The 22262-nt window shown below is 39.5% G+C and overlaps 2 pseudogenes; both read right to left on the minus strand.

Moving 5' to 3' along the window:
• Window positions 1-10787: 10787 nt before the first annotated feature.
• Window positions 10788-11379, minus strand: LOC146451425 (adenosine receptor A3-like; annotated as a pseudogene).
• A 1-nt stretch (window position 11380) lies between these two features.
• LOC146451426 (uncharacterized) lies at window positions 11381-11820 on the minus strand (annotated as a pseudogene).
• Between the last annotated feature and the right edge of the window lie 10442 nt (window positions 11821-22262).

Genomic DNA, 22262 nt, shown 5'->3' on the forward strand with positions numbered 1-22262 from the left:
CTGTATTTGAAAGGACAAGCTCTGTTGCACATAGCGCAATTATAAAGTCGAACTGCAGGATGGAGCTCAGGTACCCTCTCGCCCTAGCGTCTCCACCCTCTGCAAGGCTCTCTAATGCCCGTACCACCACTGGAAAGCCTGTACGGAAGGTATACAAGGAGTCAGCTCTACTTCCCCATCGTGTCTCACGCAGGGTTCGCGACTTGGCGCGCCGCTCCATCTCAACCCTTACTGCCGCATCTTGAGACAGGCACTCAGGATCGAACTAACGCCATCAATCTAGCTAGCTGCTGTATAGGGTTCCGAGCATGTTTCTCACCAAGAGCTCCTTACAAGCGTGTCCAAGCATTTTGAATGATCAGCTTATGTCCGTTCCACTTTCTTTCTAACAATTACAGGGGCACAGCTATCAAAGTCGCAGTAAGGCGGAAATCAAAAGTCAGCTAAATTTTCGTGCGCACAACCATTTCAAAGTTCTACAGTAACATTTCTTTCCTTTGTTAACCTTTAAGCATTTTTATTGTATAATATTAAAAGCTATTATTTTATTTTTCAACATAAAACGTTGATATTGCGGGTATTCGCTATTGAATAGTACGGCAACAGAAAATACGGCCTTTCAGCTGTTAAAAAAACTAATTAAGAAAATTCTTATTAAGCTAAAAAACTAATTACGAAAATTCTTATTAAGCCCGTGCTTAATGGCTTAAAGGCTAGCTACGCCCCTGATGTGGAATGGCGGAGGTTACACAATATTATTTTTAAAATGAATTTGGAAAGGCCAGTATGTTGAGTCTACAAGTCTGTAAGTCTGCATGCAGGTCTGCAAGTCAGCAAGTCTGCGGGTCTGCAGGTCTGAAGGTCTGCAAGTCTGCAAGCCTGTTGAGGCTGCATTTGTAGCACACCGCCAACAAATACATTAAAAAGTCGCATACAAGAACACAGAGCCCCCTAAAGTAGCATTTAAATAGCTCCCCTCTCCCCCTTCCCCCCGCCAAAAAACCTAGATCTCTAGATCTATATGGCCTTTAGGGCTCCTAGCGGAATTTTTGTCAAATAAGCTTTGATCCCAGTGTTTTGTTTAAACGTAGGGCTCCATCATATTTAAGACCCTAAACAGCTAGGCCGGGAATTCAACCATGGATATTGCCTCAGTCGTTATTTTTTTCTGGCTACGGCCCTGTATACCATTTACATGATAAACAAATATCGAACAACGTCACATGTAGTATTCTGGCAATTCCTATATACCATTTACATGATCAAAAAGTATCGAACAACGTCACATGCAGTATTTACTGGCAATTCCTATACCGTTTACATGATCAACAAATACCGAACAACAAATATTGACGGCTAATGTTCAAACTTAGTTACGATATATTACGTAACTTTCTGCATAAATCAGTGGCATCAATGGAAAGTTCAAATGATGCACAAGCTATAAATCTAAACGTTCGTTCCCTTAGTTTATTAGGAAAATGATTTTTCCTTAAAAATTAATGCACGTCACAAAAATGAGAAAGCTTTTGTCATTTGATTCTTGGGAAGTGCGTTAACTAAATTTAAAAAGTTCTACTCATCGTTCACTTGAGCGTTACAGTAAAGATCATGATGAGCGGCGCTTTTTGAAAGGGTTTTGCTTTAATTTGAGTCTTTTATTAAGCATGGTTGCGAATGGTTGCTTATTATATTAAAGCCTGGCTCGTTTCGCTAGCGAAATATGCACAAGTATTTCCAGTATTTCCATAACATCGCTATGTCATTGTCAAAGCGGGCATATAAGCATGAGTGTAAAAGCTTATAAAAATCCAAAATTTCCCTTTTTGTTATGCTTCTTATTATATTATGTTCCTCTTATGCTAGGGAAAACCGCATATGCAAAGCATAACCAGAAAGGACTATTACATCTAATAATATAACAATCCTTCTTGGTCATTTCGCGTAAGCTGTCGCATGCATTTATTAAAAGTTGGCTGTTCAAAGCATCATGCTTATGTGTGTATTTCGGGCCTGTTTTCAATGACTTAAAATCGTATGCTGCTTTTGCTTCCGCTTATGTCCCTAGCCAAAACTCACAAAACTAAGCATAAGGAGGGCGCTTTACCTCTTCCATCCCGTGCATGAGACTTGTATAATTGTCGCTACCAAAGATTTTTGTGTCAGATCGGAGAAAGAAGAAGTCTTTCTCTGTAGCAAGACAGCCACGGGTATTAATTAAAACATGAAGGAACTTCTTCGTAACGTTTAATACAGCTTTTAATTGGTAAATTTTATTGGTTAAATTTTATTTATGAGCCCATGATAGGATTTTGAGTAACCCGTGCCACCAGTAGAATTGACGGAGAAGGCGGAATCCATACGAAAGCACGGAAGAGACAGACAAACGTAAAGAAGAATGAACACAATGCCGGAACCACATAGGACATTTAATGACTAACTTAATAACCAGACAAGATGTCCCGATGGCACGAGGCAAAGTGAACAGACGCAACCGAATATCCGTACGACCGCACGACCGAAGGAACAGCACCAATTCCCAATTTCACGGTTGTTTTTCCGAATTGGGGGCTTCTGCTTTTTCTAAGACTATAAAAAGGGTGATTGTAGACAATGTTGCGTCGAATTATTAAATTTAGATTATTCGTGATTATTAAGTTATCGAAAGTTAGCTATCATAGCTAACTGCTCTAACTGAACTCTGAGAATTAACAGTTTACGTTCAATTATTTCTTTGCGTCGAAACGTTTACTTGTAAAGAGTCAAAATGGTCTTTTATTCTACTAGGTAATTCAAACAAAGCACCGTACATACTTGTTCTTTAACGATCAATTTTACTTGAGTTTTACCGACCATTGTTTTTCTGAGTATATCAAAGACCTTAGATCGCTGAGCGCTTTGAGTTTTGGACTCGCTCTTAAGAAAGAAAACATCGAGAAAAACAAAACGAAAAGCCCATATTAAATGAAATAGTTGTTAATTAATCTGCCTTTTCGACGATTCACTTTCCTGATTTAAAGTCGTATATCAAAGGATCAAAATGAAAAATGGAGCCCCAAAACTACAGAAAACTGTTCCCTCGAGTTTTTCTTAAAGTCAACAAAGTTTCTTCTGCAGAAATGTCGAGAAATTCAAGTATCAACGAGTCATTCAAGCTTCTGAAGTTTCATTTTGCTTCTAATTCGGCTTCAACTACTTTTTGCTCTGTTCTAATAAATATTCTCAAGAATCAGACTCGAGATCGATCGAGAAGTCACTTTAATTTCGATTTGAGGACGGATTTTCCTTTCGGATTCTTTTTGTCTTCACTTATCCGACACGTATTTCTTATTACAGCCTCAATCAATCATACAAAAAATATCTCGAAATATCTTAAAGCTAAACTTCTGTAAACTTACCTGCCTTCCTTTGATTTGTGCTTTCCCATAACCGAAGTGAATTTAAAAACCACTTAATTCGACTTGATAAAATTAAAAAAAAACTTCCGATGCAAGCACTCGAAAGCGTCAACGAGCGAATCTTCGAGCATCTTTTTTGTTGCTTGTGCTTTGAAACTGAGGTCATGAGGAAAATATTCCCCCCCCCCTCCCCTCCCCGGGAGGGGTGTGTCCTGCGTGGACAAGTTCGAACACGTGTTTAGAGTGTCGCAAGTGTAGAAGAGTCAGAGGTAGACTGCTAAACGGTGACTGGGTAGAAAAATAGAAGAATCTACCAAAACAATTCGACACAAATGGATTCCGACACAAGTAGATTCCGGATTCCAAAACTTTAGTGGATTCCGGATTCCACCTCACTGGATTCCGGATTCCAACATAAAAAATGTCCTGGATTCCGGATTCCAACATGAAAATTTCTCTGGATTCCGGATTCCGGATTCCGTTACATGGGGCGACATGGCGAGACGTGCGATGTTTAAAGGGTGTACCAGTAACCCAACACTAAGATCAGAAACAGCCAGACTCAAGAGCAATGTTTTTAACGGCTTTGGTAACGATGAATTTTTTTCTTATGGCGTGGATTGTAATACTGTTCAACATGATGGCGGTATAACATAAGAAAGCGTTGAAAATGATATTAACAATGTACGTGGAAGAGAATTCGTCAGCCTCGTTCATTGTATAGAACGTTCTAACAGAACAGTGATCGTACAAATCTCCAGAAGTCCAGTTAGTTTACAAGTTCTATATCCAAAGTAAAAGTTTAACTTACGTCTTTTAAGTTTGGACAAAACACGCGCAGATGGTTGTCAGAAATTTCAATTTTTTAAACCTGGTATCCGCAAAGTTTCGTTGGTTTCAGTCTGCTCCTTTTTCGTTTATGTGAACTGTCTGATTAATCCTATAGCGCTTGTAGTCGTTTTAGTATATTGAACGCCGTCCGGTGTCTCTTCGCCTAGGATGACTCTTCCAGAGGGAACAGTAAAATCAATATTTTTAGAGAAGATTTGACATTTCTTTACCTTTTAATATAGATGTGTCACCAGACCTCAAAATAGCATTAAAGCTCGCCCAGTAAGGAAAGGGAGCGATGTTTTGTTTTGCAAAGTAGGACGCAATCAACATTTTTAATTTTCCCCATGACGTGCCTTTTTAATCTATTTTGACAAATGTTTAAACTGGTTACAATCTGCTCCTTTTTCGTTCATGTAAACTGTCCGATAGCGCTTGCAGTCGTTTGAGTATAGTGAACGCCGTATCTCTTGGCCTCGGTAAAGAAAAGGAAAGTTATCAGTTAAAGCATAGTTAATAAAAGGCAATGGTTATAAAGCCTGACAAATTTCTTTGTTATAAGTTTTTGTTAGCATTTTTGGCCTTGACCGTGCACAAACTACAATAGATTTTGAAATATGTTGAAGCAACTGACCAATACGAATGTTCCTGTTTATATATTCAACTTTAGTGTGAACGTTAAAACAAAGGATTGTGCACGGTCGCAGCCCTTCCAACATAAATTGAAGCACCGAATCGACAGTTTTAATTTTCCGCTTCTGGTGTGCCTCTTTCATGTTTTGCGACAAATGTGTAAACTGCGTATATTGTAACAACAACTGTCGTAAATTGCGTTATGGTATGTCGCATCAGTGTAATGACCCTTGTCGTGTTTCAATAACATAGCTGTCGCATTAATTGTAATAACACTTTAAATTGTCGCAACTGGTAAAAACACGAGCTATCGTAATTGTAATAACACGGTATCGTGTTCGGTAATAATAATTTCTGAGAAAGGAACAATTATCTGTTTCTTTCTAACCAATAACAGGGCATAATCTTGTATTATTAATAATACAAATTAATCCAGGATTTGCCAATATCACAAGGGCTGTTCAACTGACCAATTTTTTCACCGCAAACATTATTTAACGGATTCTTCTGTAAGTTGTAGCCCTTTTTATATTACTCAAATGAGTTTAAAGTGAGTGTTTTGAGTGTTCACATAAAAAATAATGAAAAATAAAAAATAAAAAATTAATATTTAACGCTTGCTGGTTGTTGCACAGGAGGCTCCTATTCCGATTGTGCCCTCGTGATCTCAATACTCGTGAGCTCTTTACAAAATAGAAGGCTCGTAAGAATATTGCACCATGTTAGTGTTTTTGGAATTTCTATTCGAACTCTGTACATTACTGATATTTGACAAAAGCTCTTCAAGGAATGCTCACCTGACTAGGAAGTTTCCACACATAACATCACCATTTTCCGACACTTCTTGTTCAATTAAAGGCAAAGAATGGGAAATTTACCACGCTGAGCCCACGTGTTGTTAGATGGTCGACCACGCTCTACTAGTATGGACAAATATTCAGTATTCGGACGGCAAGCTGATAATCAACGTTAAAATTACTGTTCTTTTTCAGTTTAACTCTTCGCATGACAGAGAATTAGCCTAATTTAAATGATTCTTTTTAATTTTAAAACTTTAAATGTTATGTAATCAGTTTAACGTTTCTCTCTCGCCCCAGTATCTCTCCAGACTAAAAACGTCGTAGTTTTCAGAAAGCATATAAATTTTAAAACGCAAAGTTAGTTCCTTAGGACCCTTGGCCCAAAGTGAACGAGAGTAGTTGAATTGAACGGGAGTTCATTGTGCAAAACGTTTGCAAATTTCAACCAAAATAAATGTAACAAATAACCCAATTTCGATATATTAAAATTCAGCCCAAAACAATAAACATCACTGCGAGGCTCCCGGGAATAAACTCATATATACTCTATAATTTATTCCCCAGAGCCTCGCAGTGATATTATTGTTTCAGGCTAAATTTTTATACAGCTATTTCAGTTAACGTTATCGGATTAAAATCAAGCTAAAAGACAAGACCGCAATGTTTTGTGGGATTATTTTTTATGAATAATTTTATCAAAATTATCCCTGCGCGTGCAGGTCATTACAACCTATTGTTTTCTTCAGGCATGACTGAATTTGATCAATTTATTCATGAAAATCCCACCTAAACTTTCGGTCTTGTCTTTTAGCTTCATGCCTTGAAACAACGTTAGTTGAAACGACTGTATATCGAAATTAGGCTATTGGGCTTGGTATGTCACGCGACATAACATCAAAGTTGTTCAAACTAAAAATGAAAATATTTCGGGCAGATGATGATGATTATGATGATGATGGTCTGGACGAACGGGAAACAGACATGAACGTTTTACATTATTTCGCTGGAAAACAGGATCGGTCGTCAGCTTGTCAGTAGGCTTGTCAGCTTGTCAGAAGGCGCCGATGGCTGCCGCTATCAGTCTATTTAATTTGCTGCTCTACCAACTGAGCTATCAAGCCAACTGGGAGATGGTTTTATTATTTTTTCGCACAATATGACCATCTCCCAATTTGCTTGATAGCTCAGTACACAGCCGCTACTGAATTTGTAGCATGAAGCAATTATGAGTGTTTCTACTCCCCCTAGGGAGTCCATCGCGGGATTAGCCTACTTTTATACACTGATCGAGTGGAGATACTGTTGAGTGACATTTTACCTGCCTGGTAGGTGCTAGGAAGACGAAAGTAGAAGGAGAATCGTTCGCGCGAACGATGCGCGAGGAAAACGAAAGAGAGGGCAAAGGAAGCTTCCTATCCCCTCTCCCTCGTTCTCTTTGCGCGACACACGCACGCCCGATTCCCCTTCTACCTTCTCCTTTCTAGCAGCTGCCACGCAGGCTAAGGGACATTAAAAATACAAAAAAGCGCCATCTCCACTTCCACAGGCTGCACAGAATGGTATTCACTATAAAGCTGTTTATGATATGCCGTCTATTAAAGAGTAATTTTCTCATGCTCTGTCGTTTTGTTGCTCTCGCTGCTGTGCCATTTTTGCATTTGTTTTCCTGTAGTGCTGCGTACGAAGGGACAGGTGGACGGACAATGACGTCATAACCAAAACCAAAATTTCTCGCATCGATAGGTTACCATATTCTCTTAGCTATGGTGTTCCGCGCGCGTGTGCGGAGCTCCGCTATAAGTCTTAGTGGAGCCTAGAAAGGAAGGTTTTGCCCCATGTATGATAGACCAAAGTCCAACCAAAATGGTGGTTAGGCCATGTTTGTTTACTAGTAAATTTTAAAGACTCCAATATGCCGTTTATTTCTAAAGGCGTGTGATCGATTTTTTTTTTTTTTTTTTGGTTTTTAAATGAAAGAAACAAAGTCAGTGGCACCGGTTCCAACTCTAACATGAAATTAATCTGGGTGGTTTTGATGTACAGAGTGCGTCTGTCCGTGCACCATTATTCATGCTGTTGCGGCGCCCAAACACGAACGCGGCTATCCAATTGGTTACTTGATATCATATGATCATAAGATGTTTCTCGACAACAAAAAGACGGTCGCGTCGTCGTGTATTGTCGGACGAAGCTTGGATCGGCGAGAAACTCGTTGTTTATTTCCAAATGTGCCAGATGCAAAGAAAAGCAAAAGAAATCTGTAAGTTTGTTGAAAAAAAAGGAAGGATGTACTTGGATTACTTCATTCCAACTGGGATTCGAAAAAGCTTGATCTGTCAATCTGGCAATCGCTTTCGTTTCCTTCGCTATTTATTAAACAGAATGCGCTTATAGTTTTTCGGTTGTGCATGTCAAACAACCGTTTCTTGAGTCTCCTGGCAATCAAATCCACGCACCTTGTTACTTCCTGGATGGGCCACGATAACCTGTTAACGTGCACAAAAGAAACAAATTGGGGTTTAAGTGGACTGTTGACCTAAACCACACAATAAAAGGACGCGAGCCATGTTGCTCACGAGACTTACCTTAATTGTCTTTGTTTCGTTATTAAACCGCGAAAGCCATCAAATTTCTCATTACTCCCTCTACGAAAGCTTTTAAAAGTTGGCTCCAAGGGAAATTTTTCTGTGCTGTTGAGCCGTTGGCGAATGTTTTCGTGTGCGTTTAAGTAGGAAAATAATTCACCGCCCACACCAAACGCTGTGATTGGTTGGTCATTTGGTGGTTGTGTCGTCTGGGGGCGGAACAGCATGAGCAATGGTGTGTGGACAGGCGTCATTTTTTGCGCCCTTCCCGTTGCACGTAACTCGCGCTCCGTGTTCGCCTCGTGCTTCCCACCGCTCGCCTAAAAAATGGGAAAAAACAACTCCTTTTCTGCAGGCTAAGTTAGGCCTGCAGTCAGCCGAAGGCTTACGTAACTGAAGCGTGCAGTTTTCTTAGTTTACCAGCAGCTTACGGGACCTGCCAAATGGTAATCACCTTCTCCTGTGTAAACCAACTGATTTGTTCCTTTCATATAACGGGTCATTACAGTGATCATATGTCAAAATATAGGCTCTTTCACTTTTGTATAAATATTCCTTGCTGTCTTTGTTTCAACTGATTTCAGGCTAGCAAGAACGGGTTTTTTTTCTACTGGGGCAGGGGTGGGGGGAGGGGGGGAGGAGGGCTGATTGTGCCCCAATCCAGAACTTTGCAAGTATGAAAGCTATAACAGTGAAACTTGGAGGATAGATAGTACGTTTAAAGATGTCTTAGTTGAGGTCCGCAATGCGGAGTAATTACGCAAGATCACGTGGCAATAAAGTCATGATTGCCAAATGGCGACCGTCTTGGATCCGCCATCTTGGATTTTTGGGTTTTCATTCGGCAGTTAAGTTTCCACTGACTGAGATTCAAATCTAGGTTAAAAGAAGAAGAATTTTGAACTCTAACTTGATCCTGGCACAGATGCCCAGAGTTTACGTCCGTTTGCATTTTTACTTTTCGAAGAAAGGTCTAGATTTGTCACGGGCGCGTCTAAAACGACAAACGGTGCCCTGATATTATTCAAATTTCGGATAAATTTTGATTATAAAATGGCGGACAGGAGATGCAAAACATTTAATGCTTTAGGAAAAGGAAAACCAACGCAACAAGGGACTGTGGTTGTTTGAGTTTATTAAACGGTTTTTCTCTTCGCCTAAAGCAGATGTTACGGAAGTCTTGGATGTCATCAGAAACTGAAACATGCTTAAAAGCCGATTTGACATTTCTTTGTCTTAAATGAAGATGAGACGTCAAGGCTCAAAATAGCATTGAAGCTCGCCCAGTAAGGAGGCACGTATATTTTGTTGTTCGACTGAAAGACTAAAATATGGAGCCATTAGGACCAATTAGAGTTAGAAAAGTCCGGTCGTTTGAAAACTACTTTTTGCTCATTTCTTGCGTGTTGCTAGACATATCCCATTGATCGGATCTTGTTAATTTTTTTCGAGTTTCAAGGGAATTTTGGTCTTTCGAAAGTGACGCACAACTTTGAAGTTGAAATAAAGAAGAACTTGACAAGTAACCTCTACACCAAACAATCACAAAAGTAAAAGTTATTCTACCTTTCAATTTAGAAAATTGACTTTTAATTTAAGCCAATAGCAACACCGTTAATTAATGACACCTCTGTCAAACCGATTGGTCAAGCAACCGAAAATGGATCAACTTTCGAACGTAATTTTTTTAAAAGTGAGACGGTGTTTTTCAAGTAAAACAAGGCAGGTGTAGGTAGATAGGTTATTTTATTGCCATTTGGATTTACAGATAGCAATTAAATATTCTAATATATCCGAATACTAATAAACTAAGAAAATATAATGCTAATAACAAAAGAAATTTACAAAAAGTTACATGAATAACAGTTACAGAAAGAAAAGCCACGAATCATATTTTTAACATCATCAATATTAGTTTTTTAAACCAGCCACTGTTTTACCTTGTTTGATCAGCAGAGAATCAATTATTCGCTGAGTTGTTTTATTTATGATCTTGTAATTCTTAGCGCTTACCTTTTTATTTTTTCCTTTGCTCGCAGAATTTGTAAAAACGAGGCAATGCCCCTGTGCTACGGACAAATATTGAAAGTGGAAATAGGAAAAATAACGATTAGGAATTTAAGGTTGAGGCATTTGTTTACGAATGGAAAGTACTTCAGGAATTACTGCTCATTTCCTTCTATCTTAGTAGTAATACTTCATGCCTTACCAGCAGAAGCTCTACTGCTGTCACTTACGCAGCATATCCTCACGATAACAATTCCTAACGTCTGGTCTTCAACTTTGAAAACAGTACCTCAGCTTTTTTTATCAACAACAAATTTGCATTGTGTGAATATTCATAGGCGGTTCTGTCCGTTGCCACTTTAGCGTTGACACATATTCACACACGCTTTAAACATCGCAGGAAATCTTCCACTTTTACTAAAAAAATAACCATTAATATATTACAAAAAAACCACGGACATTTCCTTATGAGCTTGAAAAGAAGTTCGATACATACGCAAAGAAATGAATCCGATATTTTTGGGTAATATCTTTTAACTATAACAAGGAAAGATATTTTGCATTATGTTAATGACAGCATGTCGAATGTGTCTCATTTTCCAGCAGTAAATCAAAGGGTTTAGCGATGAATTTAGAAACACCACCGTGAAGGCGTAAAACACAAGATGCACTGTAGTTGTCTTATGTCCAGAGATAATCAAAGCAATCGTCAGGCACATACGTGGCAAATAACAAAGCAAAAACACCAAATAAACGTAAAATGTACCAACCGCTAATTTTACAAGCCTCGCAACATTCGCCATCATTTCCCGATTCTGTCCTTCGTCTTGCTGCACTTGTAGGGATTGAATTTCATTTCTGTGGCGTCGAACAGTTGAATAGATCTTACGGCAAAGTATTCCAATGAGTACAATACAAACAGTCAATCTGAATAGAGATGTTAGTGCGTCGCCTAGTATCGCGTTCCGGGGTCCACAAAGGAAAGGACGAAATCAATGAGCTTAGCACCATTATTGAGGTCACCACAGCAACAACACGCTTGTGAGTCACAAACTCCTGATATCTGAGGTGAAGATGAATGGCCAAGAATCTGTCAACAGTCAGCGCCAACACACCAAGATAAAAAGACAGGTGCTGCATAATCTATCACAGATCTCACGCACGATGCATAGAACATTGCTAGATCTTGTTTCGGAACTCTCGCTCTTTTTAACTGAGTTAGGAAATAGAGTCTCTTGCTAGCCTTTTTGTTATCTCAGTTACATGGACGTTCCATGTTAGATCGTTCGCTATTGTAAGGCCTAGTAGCTTAGTACTAGTAACTAATTCTACCTCCTTCCCTTCTATGATAACGGGATCAAAGGCTCTTTGCTCTTTAACAAAGGAGATCCTGAGTTCTTTACACTTATCGGCGTTTATTTGAACCCTGTTCTCGTGGGACCACTTTATTACTCTGTTAGCTATTGCTTGCACATGACTTTCTCCGCCTTTTACTGCTACTTCAGACACTGTGGTGTCGTCCACATATTTCCATTGCTGCGCGTTCGTATCAAGGTCGTTAATCATTAGGACGAACAACCACGGGCCTAGTTTGGTACCCTGTGGTACACCGGCAGGGACTGGGCCCCATTCAGAAAAATACTCTTATGTAAATTTAATCCTCTGGGACCTGTCTGATAAAAAATCTATAATCCAGTTGATGATACTAGCTGGTAATTTACACTGGTTACGCAACTTTCTAACGAGTATGCTGTGATCTATTAAATCAAACGCCTTACGGTAGTCCAATAATAATGTTCTTACGGTGGCTCCGTTTCCGTCCGTACCTAAGGACCAGCTGTGCAGCATGCTGATTAGCGCCATTATGGTTGAGGAATTTGGGATGACTCCGTACTGGTTGTGATCAAGGACGCTCATGACCGCAGGTTTCACGAAACCATCCACGACAAACTCCTCCGCCAGTTTAGCGATACAGGGGGTCAAGGAAATTGGTCTCAATTCCTTTTGATGTCGACCACTGGTTTCTTTTTGCGAGGGGGGGTCACATCAGCCATTTTTCAGATGTTAGGGAGACGCTGTTCGGCGTAGGAGGCGTTCAGAATTTCCGTGATGGGGTAGGCGATCAAATCACAGTATTCTTTCAGCAGCCAGTTGGGTATTTTGTCCAGTCCGCAGGCTCTCGATGGATTAAGGACTTCCAGTGCTCTTTGCACGCGCTGCTCGGTTACTCTCAAGATTTCGGGCGAGTCGGACTCGAGAGAAATTCGCTCAAGAGGAGCTGGTAGTTTATTCTCCCCTAGCGGTTGGAGGAGAGCGGAATTGATGGCATTGGCTTGCTCTTTGAAAGGCAGTTCTGATAATCCTTCGATGTTAAGCTGGCTAGCCAAATCGCTGTGGGAGGTCTTAAGGCCGCCCAGGCGTTTTGTTTCATCCCACCATCATTTCGGGTTTTCTCCTTTTAGGTGCTGGATCTTTGACTCATAGTATTTCCCTCTGCAGATTTTCCTCTCTCGGTTGACAAGGTTACGAAAACATTTAAAGTGAGCTGAGTCAGGGCCATATGCGCTGAACGCCTTTTGTCTCTTCATAATAAGAGATTTCAAACTTTCATTCATCCAAGGGACGTCGGCCGTGCAGATCTTGACTGGCTTTACAGGCATGATGGTATCAAGGCCTGAATGTATGACGTCCTGGAAAACTTGCCATTTCTCTTCACAGCTCTCCAGGGGGCTGAACAACAAGGGCCAGTCTATCTGTGTTAGATATCTGCCCAACGCCGCCTTGTTGCTTGTTCGCAAGTCACGCCTCATGGTGACCTTTCTGCTGTTAATGTTGCGCTTTCCGTCCATAGGAGTTGCCACAACAACTTTGTGATCGGACAGCCCAAACGGTGAATATGCTTGTGGGGGGTTATAATACTCATGCATGTTGGTGAGTATTAGGTCCAGCGTAGCTTCTTTCCTTGTCGGCACTTTGACTATTTGTCTCAGTCTAAGGTGGTTTAACAAACCATCGATGTTTAGACGGTTGAAATCCCCGGTGACCAACAGGCCACAGTTAGGATAACGTGCTTCTGTTAAGGCGAGGGACCGGAATAGATGATCGCGAAATAAAGATCCGTCAACCTTTGGGAGATGGTATAAAAGAACAAAGCATAGGAAAAAAAATTTGCGTTTCTTATAAATGCCATACCCGTCTTCCAGAAAGTTGCATTATTTTCAGGGTATTGTTCCAAACCCATGGCAAGATGCGCGATGTATAAAGGATGAACCAGTAACCCAACACTAAGATCCGAAACAGCCAGACTCAGGAGCAATGTTTTCAAAGGTTTTGGTAACGATGAAGTTTTTCTTATGGCGTGGGTTGTGATACTGTTCAATACGATGGCGGTATAACATAAGAAAGCGTTGAAAATGATATTAACAATGTACGTGGAAGAGAATTCTTTGGCTTCGCTCATTGTATAGAACGTTCTAACAGAAATGTGATCGTAAAAATTTTCAGAAGTGCAGTCACTTTCCAAGTTCTATATGAACAGCGAAAGTTTAACTTCCGTCTGTGAGAGTTGAATTGGGCAAAATATGTTTCGTTGCAAGGAATGTAGATGGTTCAGTGAAGGATGAAATTTCAACAATTTGAGCTGGCCAAACATCCGATTCGCCAAGTTTCGACGGGTTCTCTCGGCACCGTTCTACTTGCCTTGGTTAGACCCGCTGTAACCGCAACTTCGCTTCAATTCAATCCAACGTAATAAGGAACTATAGTTCTTTGAGTCTTTTAAACGCCGTGGTTACAGATGGTTACAGATGTCTGGGATGCATGTCACCATTAGAGCTGATTTGACATTTCTTTATTTTCAATAAAGAGGAGAGGCAATAGTCAGCCAATAGCATTACAGCTCGATCAGTAGAGAGGCAGGAACATTTTGTTCTAGCTCTGGTTTGGTGCTCTTCCATTTTTCGTGTTGCGTGATCCCTGTTTAAACTCTACTTTTTCTTCACCTCGTTAGTATGTGGGACATAAGAGAAAGGTAATCCCGCTTGATGAAAATGGGAATGTTTCACGTTTAGTCCCGTGGATGGAGTTTCGAAATCGTGCACTTGAAATTGAACTGCGACGGTCGTTCAAGTGGGTAAATATTTCCGGGGTTCCCGATCTGGAGGGGCTAGCAGCACTGTCCGCTTGGAAAGATGTAATTTTGTCGGGTGTATCTCCAGTTCTTCAGAATTTTCGATTAAGAGACCCCGATAATTTTTTGGTTGGCGGCCTGCATCAGAACGTTGGTGCGTGGGAGAATATTCTAAAAGGCCATCCCCTGGAAGAACAGATTAGAGTCTGGATACGGAATAAAGTTAACATCTTGGACTTCTCTATTATAGGATTTTGTATAAGACATATTTTTATTTGGGTTATTTTAAGTAAGGATTGGGAAACAGTAGTGTTTGCATGCGGGCCGAGTTTGTAGTTAGTAGTTTATAGGGGATGACTAGATCAATTTTATTCATGTATTCAAATAGATTCAAGACCCCATGTAGGTATAGGAGAGAAGGGTGTAATGAGATGCAAGCGATCTAGGTATAGGAGGGGTGTAATGAGATGCCAACGGTCTGGGTATAGTAGGGGTTTAATGAGATGCAAGTGTATGTATGATTTGAAGTTTATTATTGTAAATTAATTGGAGTAAAGTGTACTGTGTTCTGGCTGTACGATTCCGCCCAACCATCCGGGTAGTACATCAAATATATAGGGAAAGAACAATGGGTGTGCTAAGAACCAATGAGAGATCACTGACGGAAACTATTGAACGGGTCAAACTGGTTTTGAGACCGGTTGGATTTGAGGATTCAAAATGGTAGTCATACTGTTGAAAAGGAAACCGGTCAATCTAGTTTTAAGCCAACGGTTTGTAGTCTGTTAGCTGTAACACCCCAAAAATGGACACCAGACAATATTTTATTTCAACTCAAATAATTTCATTGAATAAACATGATAATTTGTGTCTTTTCCCGTGTTTTGAAAACAGCTGACTGGAAAACTGCATACATACAGCAGAGAGGTAGCCTTACCACAAATTGTGTCCCTTTTTTTGCACTTAATCAGAGCAAACATAAATCAATTACCGCAGCTTACATTATTTTTAATTTAGTTACTCAACAAATTAATTAAAGTGAACATAAACAATTTCAGGACCTTGTTTTCGTTTAACCGATTTCGCTTCCGCGCTACCCTAGTTTCTCTAAACTAATTTTCCGGATAAGAAAATGTTGACAACAGAAGGAAAGCGAAAACGAAATCGTGCGTTTACTTTACAAGACCTACTTACTATTTACTTTCAAATAACAGTCATGTTGTCCGCTTTGTTACAACGGACTATTTACATTCAACTTAAAGTTGCAGTGTTTTCGTTCAACCGATTTCGTTGCCGCGTTACCCTCGTTTCTCTAAACTAATTTTCCGGAAGAGAAAATGTTGACAACAGAAGGAAAGCGAAAGCCAATTCGTGCGTTTACTTTACACGATTTACTTTACAAAATTGTCCGCTTTCTTACAACGGACTATTTACCTTCAACTGAAAGTTGCGTTGTTTGTTTTCTTTCAACCGATTTCGTTGCCGCGTTACCCTCGTTTCTCTAAACTAATTTTTCGGAAAAGAAAATGTTGACAGCAGAAGGAAAGCGAAAGCCAATCCGTGAGTTTACTATACACGATGTACTTTACAAAATTATCCGCATGTTACAACGGACCATTTAAATTCAGCTTAAAGTTATGCTGTGCGCTTGGCAACAATACTCGAGTCCTAAACAATTCTAAAGAACGCAAATAGCAAAAAAAAAATCGTTTTTGTTAAACCAGCTTTAAGTTACTATCGTTTCCCTGAACTAAAATTTTCAGAAAAAGAAATATTGGCAGCAGAAGGAAAGCGAAAACATATTTGTGAGTTTACTATACATGATTTAATAACGTTACAAAATTAGTTGCATGTTACAACGGACTACTTATATTCAAATAAGAGTCATGTTGTTCGCTTCGCAACAATAGGCGAGTCCCAAACAATTGTTTAGGCAAGAACAAAAAAAAAACGTAATTGGTTTTTGTTAACCTGCTTTATAAGCATGAAGTTAAAGTTATATTTACAAAATTAAGTTTATCACTGCACGCTTAGAAACACACTAAAATGCCTTCCTCAGAGGAACGTGTCAAAACAAAAATATGCACTGTGACTCGAATAGAACGGTATTTATATTTAGAGAAAGTAACATTTCAATTCACGCAAAATTGTTCGCATGTTACAACGGACTACTTATATTCAAATAAAAGTCATGTTGTTCGCTTGCAACAATAGGCGTGAGAAATGAACAGCGTTGTATGCACACAAAGCTTTGAGAAATGAACAACAAGTTTAGTTTTGTTCGTAAAAGCTCTAATAAAACCTTAAGTAAAACGATGCAATTGACAGCGCAAATTTCTTTGAGCAACAAGAAGAAACGATTTCCCTTCGTTCGAATAACGAACTCCCACGCGTAGAACTAGCCGGGAGAACTAGTAAACTACAGTGTAAACTTAAGACAGCGTCCACTCGCAAACATCATTGAGAACATAACAATTAACTTCTTCAGCACGCGCAAAACTAGCAAAATTTTGCCTGACTTTATCACTAAACGCTAAGAAACAGGCTTAAAAAATATATAGGGCTGTATTTAATTCATCTTAACAAAGTCCTTCGGAATGAATGGTTCACAAATCGAAATCATGCGCTTTGAATATTTTTTTCCTTTGACAATATTCACCCGTGAACAGAAAAATCCGTGTAAACGATTTCACATTTCGATAAAACTGTAATAACGCAAGTCGAAGGCGACACGAATAGTCAATAAAATCATGAAACTGGAGTTCTCTCTTGTTTATTCGTTTCCTCACTTTGTTATTCTAACACAAGAAATTTTCACTTCAACGAAGCGCAATCTATTCGATGACATAAAACCAGGCGAAGACAAAAAGAAAAAACAAGCTCCATTGGTTTGCGTCTGAGTAGGTATGAAAACATCAGTTGGGCGGAAAAGGAAATTCAAAAATTCGAAAGAGTGCATTGTTCACGAAACGGGTTATGGTTGATGCCAAAGAGCAATTCAAACAAAATCAAACTTGTCAAACTGCAACTAGACACGCATCGTGTAACTTTGTACGTTAGCGTAATAAACTCAAGCATAGTAGGTGAATAAAACACCTTCAAATATAGTGTGACATAATAAAGTGGTGAATTAACAGTTCAGCGTCCTTTGGAGGCATTTCAATTCTCGTACTTTATCCACGTTATGCGTTGGATTATACACAGCTAAACACACACGGTGTAGATTTTTTTTTTTCAGCGCAGTAATCTCTTCCATCGCGTGTGAAACACGCTCAAATAAACGGTGCGACAAACATTCATTAAGAAAGCCGTGAATTAGCTAAGGCATCGAGGTGTTTCAATTCTCACATTTTAATCTATCATAAATTAGCATCGTGTAAATTTTATGTCAATGCAGTAATCTCTTCCAATCGCGTGCGAAACACGCTCGCATGAAGTGCGACAAACATACCTTACTTAAGAAGGCGGTAATTAACTGGAGCATCCTTTGGATGTCTTTCAATGCTCGTACTTTAAATTATACCATCAATACGCATCGCGTAAATTTACGTTAGCGCGCATCACATTACTGCTCAGTGTCGTAACGAAATGAGAAGTGTACAATAAGTTATTTTACGCAGAAAAACTCGTTCATTCAAATGCAAGTGTAACTACATTGTGCAAAGTGCGTGATATTTTGTTTTGTAAACATAAGAACCGCTTTCTTCGTATTTGCAATGAACAACGTCCAACTTTTGAAAATTCAGTGAATGACACGAGCATGCTCAGAAGAAAGAGTCGAACCTAAGACCTTCCGATTACTAGTTCGAACTTTTCAAATGAAACTGCATTTCTTACCTGAAAATGGTAAAGTTTTTACATGCAAAGTGAAAGGTCAAGTGAACAAACAATCGAGTCTACACTTCCAGCATTCGCGCTTCACTGAGATACGACATATTTGTATGAATCACCCGTTGCAAGCGATAAAAGCAACTCAATACTCATGGCCAACTAAAGTGAGTAAATTGTTTAACTCACATACTACTCTGAGTAAAAGGTACACACTCTAACCACATAATGCTCATTTTGTAAACTTGCAAGTGATGGAAGCAACTCAATATTCATTGCCAAATAAAGTGAGTACACCGTTTTACTCACATACTACTCTGAGTAAAAGGTACACACTGTAACCTCATGATGCTCATTTTGTAAACTTGCAAGTGATAGAAGCAACTCAACACCCATTGCTAAAGAAAGTGAGTAAACCGTCTTACTCACATACTACTCTGAGTAAAAGTCACACACTTGGACCGGCACATGATGCTCATTTCTTAAAAGTGCTCCGAGCATTCAAAGTTACTCATTATAACAAAATACTGCTCATTGACGCTAAAGAGTAACACTGGGTTTAGAGCAAGATGCAGTGCTTAACACGAGTCAGCTAAAGGGTGATGTCCAAAATTGGTGCGGAACCCAACTATGACACTACTCAAGATTACAAGCGATTAAAAACAATTTATTGAATTCAAAAAGAAAAACGCACAGTTTCTTACATAGTGAAAAGAGTCTAAAGAAGAAACAACACTACAATACAATAATCATGTGGTTGCAATGAAAGGAGAGAGATAGATAAATCGTTTTTTAGACATCATATTTCCTACGTCTTATTCGTGATGTACTATTTATGAGTGGTGTATAATTTTCCTGATTATTGCTGTAACCTATGAATGAACATTTGCCCTGATTATTGCTGTAACCTAACAGCTTGCGGACAGGTTGGATCTTTCCTCGTCTTTCTGTCTAACTATTTTAGTTTGGTTTTGCATTGAGACATCGACCGGCCTAGGAATTCATTTGTCACTCTACTAGCAACGTTCGTGATATTTTCTCTTTTGTCCTGTGTAACTGAACGACTCTTCGCCGTCTGAACTTTCTTTATGCACATCCTCGTATTCAAATAGTCTGTTCAGTAGGTATTTCCGTTTTGTGATTGCTGCCTCTGCCGCCTCTGTATAATCCATTTCATCCTCTTCCATAAAACTACGCAGCGTTTTCATTACCTTGTTATGAACTGGATCAGTTTTAAGATCACAGTACCACTTCAGATAATGTAGATATAAGGTTCGAAGCCTCTTTCTATAAGCAGGAAGAAGCAGATTGGATGCTTGAGCCTCGGCATCTTGTTTTCGAAAACCCTGCACCATGTACTCTTCGACCTGTTCCTCCCAAACTGAATTCAGATCACGAATAGCTTCCCCACGCAACTTCTCCCAGGGATCACCACCAGCATCCTCATTGTCACTATCCGTGTTTTCATCTTCTTTGTCATCGTCTGTATCGTTTTCGTCATCATCTTCTTCATCACTTTCATCTTTATCATCAATATCATCAGCATCGTCATCATCATCATCATATTCATATTCTCGTTCTTCATTGTCGTCACTTAGATTCCCTACATGTTGTCCTTCATCTGCGTTTGCTTTAACAAAAGTATCTGAAGAATGATCGTCACTAATAGTATTTTGACTGCTCATCTCCTCTTGGTTTTGCATTAGACGCTTGTGACAACTCTGCTTCTCGTGACGGTCTCTATTAAATGTTCGACTAAACGTTCTCTGACAGAACTGACAAGGATGTGCCATAGCTTAGTTTTGCGATGCTTACTAGACGCTTTCCTGCTTTGAAATGAGCAAGCTAATGAATTTTTGACTCATTTATTGAGTCACTCAAAAAGAGCTACTGGTGACATGCGTGCTCGCTCTAGACGCTTTCCTGCCTTGAAATGAGTAAACCAATAATTTTTTTACTCATCAATAAAATTGAGTCACTCAAAGAGAGTTACTGGCAACATGCGTGCTCGCATCTCTTTGAGTAACTGGTAATAGTCCATCATTGATCCTTGCCATACTCTGAACGCTCAAGTGGTACTCAGCCTACACGAATATTACGCGATTGTGGTATTATGCATGCTCTGAGTGGTCAACTGTTAGTCATGCAACGCATGCTCTGAGCGTATATATGCTCATGTTACTTGTTATAGGGGTAATAGGGCGCAACAGAACAAGTAATCACAAACGATTTCTTGATCGAAAGAAAATTTAATTTTTTGCAACACACCGTAGAAGATATAACGTTGTATCATACAATTAATGTTATTGAATAAACATGATATTTTATTACAAACGCATTCCAAAAGGAGTGATGAGGATGATGATTAGCATCATTGTTGTTATCTAAATTTACATTTAATGTACCTATGTCGGTACATGGTCCATTCGGAAGCTTTTACTATCAATTTTCTAATTGCTTGTAACTGTTTAGTAATTACCCTTATTGCTCAAAAGCGAAGTTGATTGTGAATTTCATTGGCGAGAAAATCAATATCCCTGCAATGGTCCTCTCTTGCCTGAGCGCAGTAATCCCTTGTCGGTTCCACTTCTGATAGTTCTTGGTCGGAATAAACTGATCTTTGCGGATCCCTGAAATAGTGGTAGTATTGTCCATTTACACGATAATAAATAGCGTTTAGAATGCAAGTTTTCAATCCCTCTAAATGCACGACGTCACCGGCACTCTTGAGTTCCAAGGTTGTGAGATAAATGGCAGTTCTGGGATGTTTAGGCAAGTCGCTGACGTAGGTTTCCCATTTGTCGCTGAGTTTGAATCCGAGAGCACCACAAGCATTTTCTGCAATCCTCCTAATACGTGAAAGATCAACTTTGTCCACCACTTGATCGAATTAACGGAACCACGCTTCCTCGTTGTCTATCATTAAACACGAATGTTGTCGCTGACTTGGACGATTGATAGCACAACCATGACATTGTTCCCATTTTTCTTGCTGAATGAGTTCATCACATACAGCAGCGAAAGCGAGCTGAAAGACATGGCCAAACAATACAGCTCCACGTTTATTTTCCCCATTTTCCAATTCGTCTATTGGGTGAAACGTTACGTGAGGTGGTTGGATCTCATTCTTTGGTTCCATCGTCGCTTCGCGGTAAAATAAAGTGGCTGAGAGGCGGGCGACAGAATAACATGTACTGTAAAGAATACGCAAACTGGCGACCCTTATATACATTTAAAAGGTTCGACTCGTGTAAGCCGGTTAAACATGTCTTGTGTTGCTGTCTCCAAAAAAACAAAACACCAGCCTAAACGTAAATGGGATCTGCACAACACCAAAATGATCCGCTCTATTACAACCCATAACTGACAAGTAACTTGAACATACATAAGACCATCATTGGGTAATTTGACCAGTGGTAAACTTGGGTTTTTATTTGAAAGATGCGGTTTTTAAAAACTGTATAAAATGGCTTTGACCGGCTCGTGACACACATCACTTTTCAAGTGACTTTCAAGATGTGTTACTCAAAATGTGGACTCTGTCATCAAAATCTCGAAGTGATCAAATCCGCCTCTGGTATAGCCTATATTCGCTGTTCAAATTGGAAAGAATGTCCGTTCTGACCAAACCAGAGAACGAATGAATGTCATGACACAACCGGTTTCAACCCGTCCATACGAGTCAAACACCGTTTTAGAAGAAAACATCTGACCAATCAGAACCTTTTATGACCAAGGGAAAATGCAAATGATAGTGACAACTGACTTTATTGAGACAAGAAACATATTTTTATAACATTTTCTTTAAAAAAAAAAAGGATGTGATAACGGTCTTACATCTTCAAGCCACCGTTACGTCTAATGTCATAGACTTTTTGAACGTATTGTTCTTTGCATTCAGGTTGATAGAGGTAACCACTTAGCTCCGGTGGATCCACAATCCTGTTGTTGCAATCTATTACCACGATATTTCGAACAGCCTCTTCTGCTTCATCCCAGAGGAGTTTTTTTCCGACATACCCTCTCACGGGTCTTGGAAATGGATCTGGGT

Source organism: Pavona decussata, unplaced genomic scaffold (genome assembly GCF_977016875.1).
Source record: "Pavona decussata unplaced genomic scaffold, jaPavDecu1.1 SCAFFOLD_388, whole genome shotgun sequence".
NCBI classification, from domain to species: domain Eukaryota; kingdom Metazoa; phylum Cnidaria; class Anthozoa; order Scleractinia; family Agariciidae; genus Pavona; species Pavona decussata.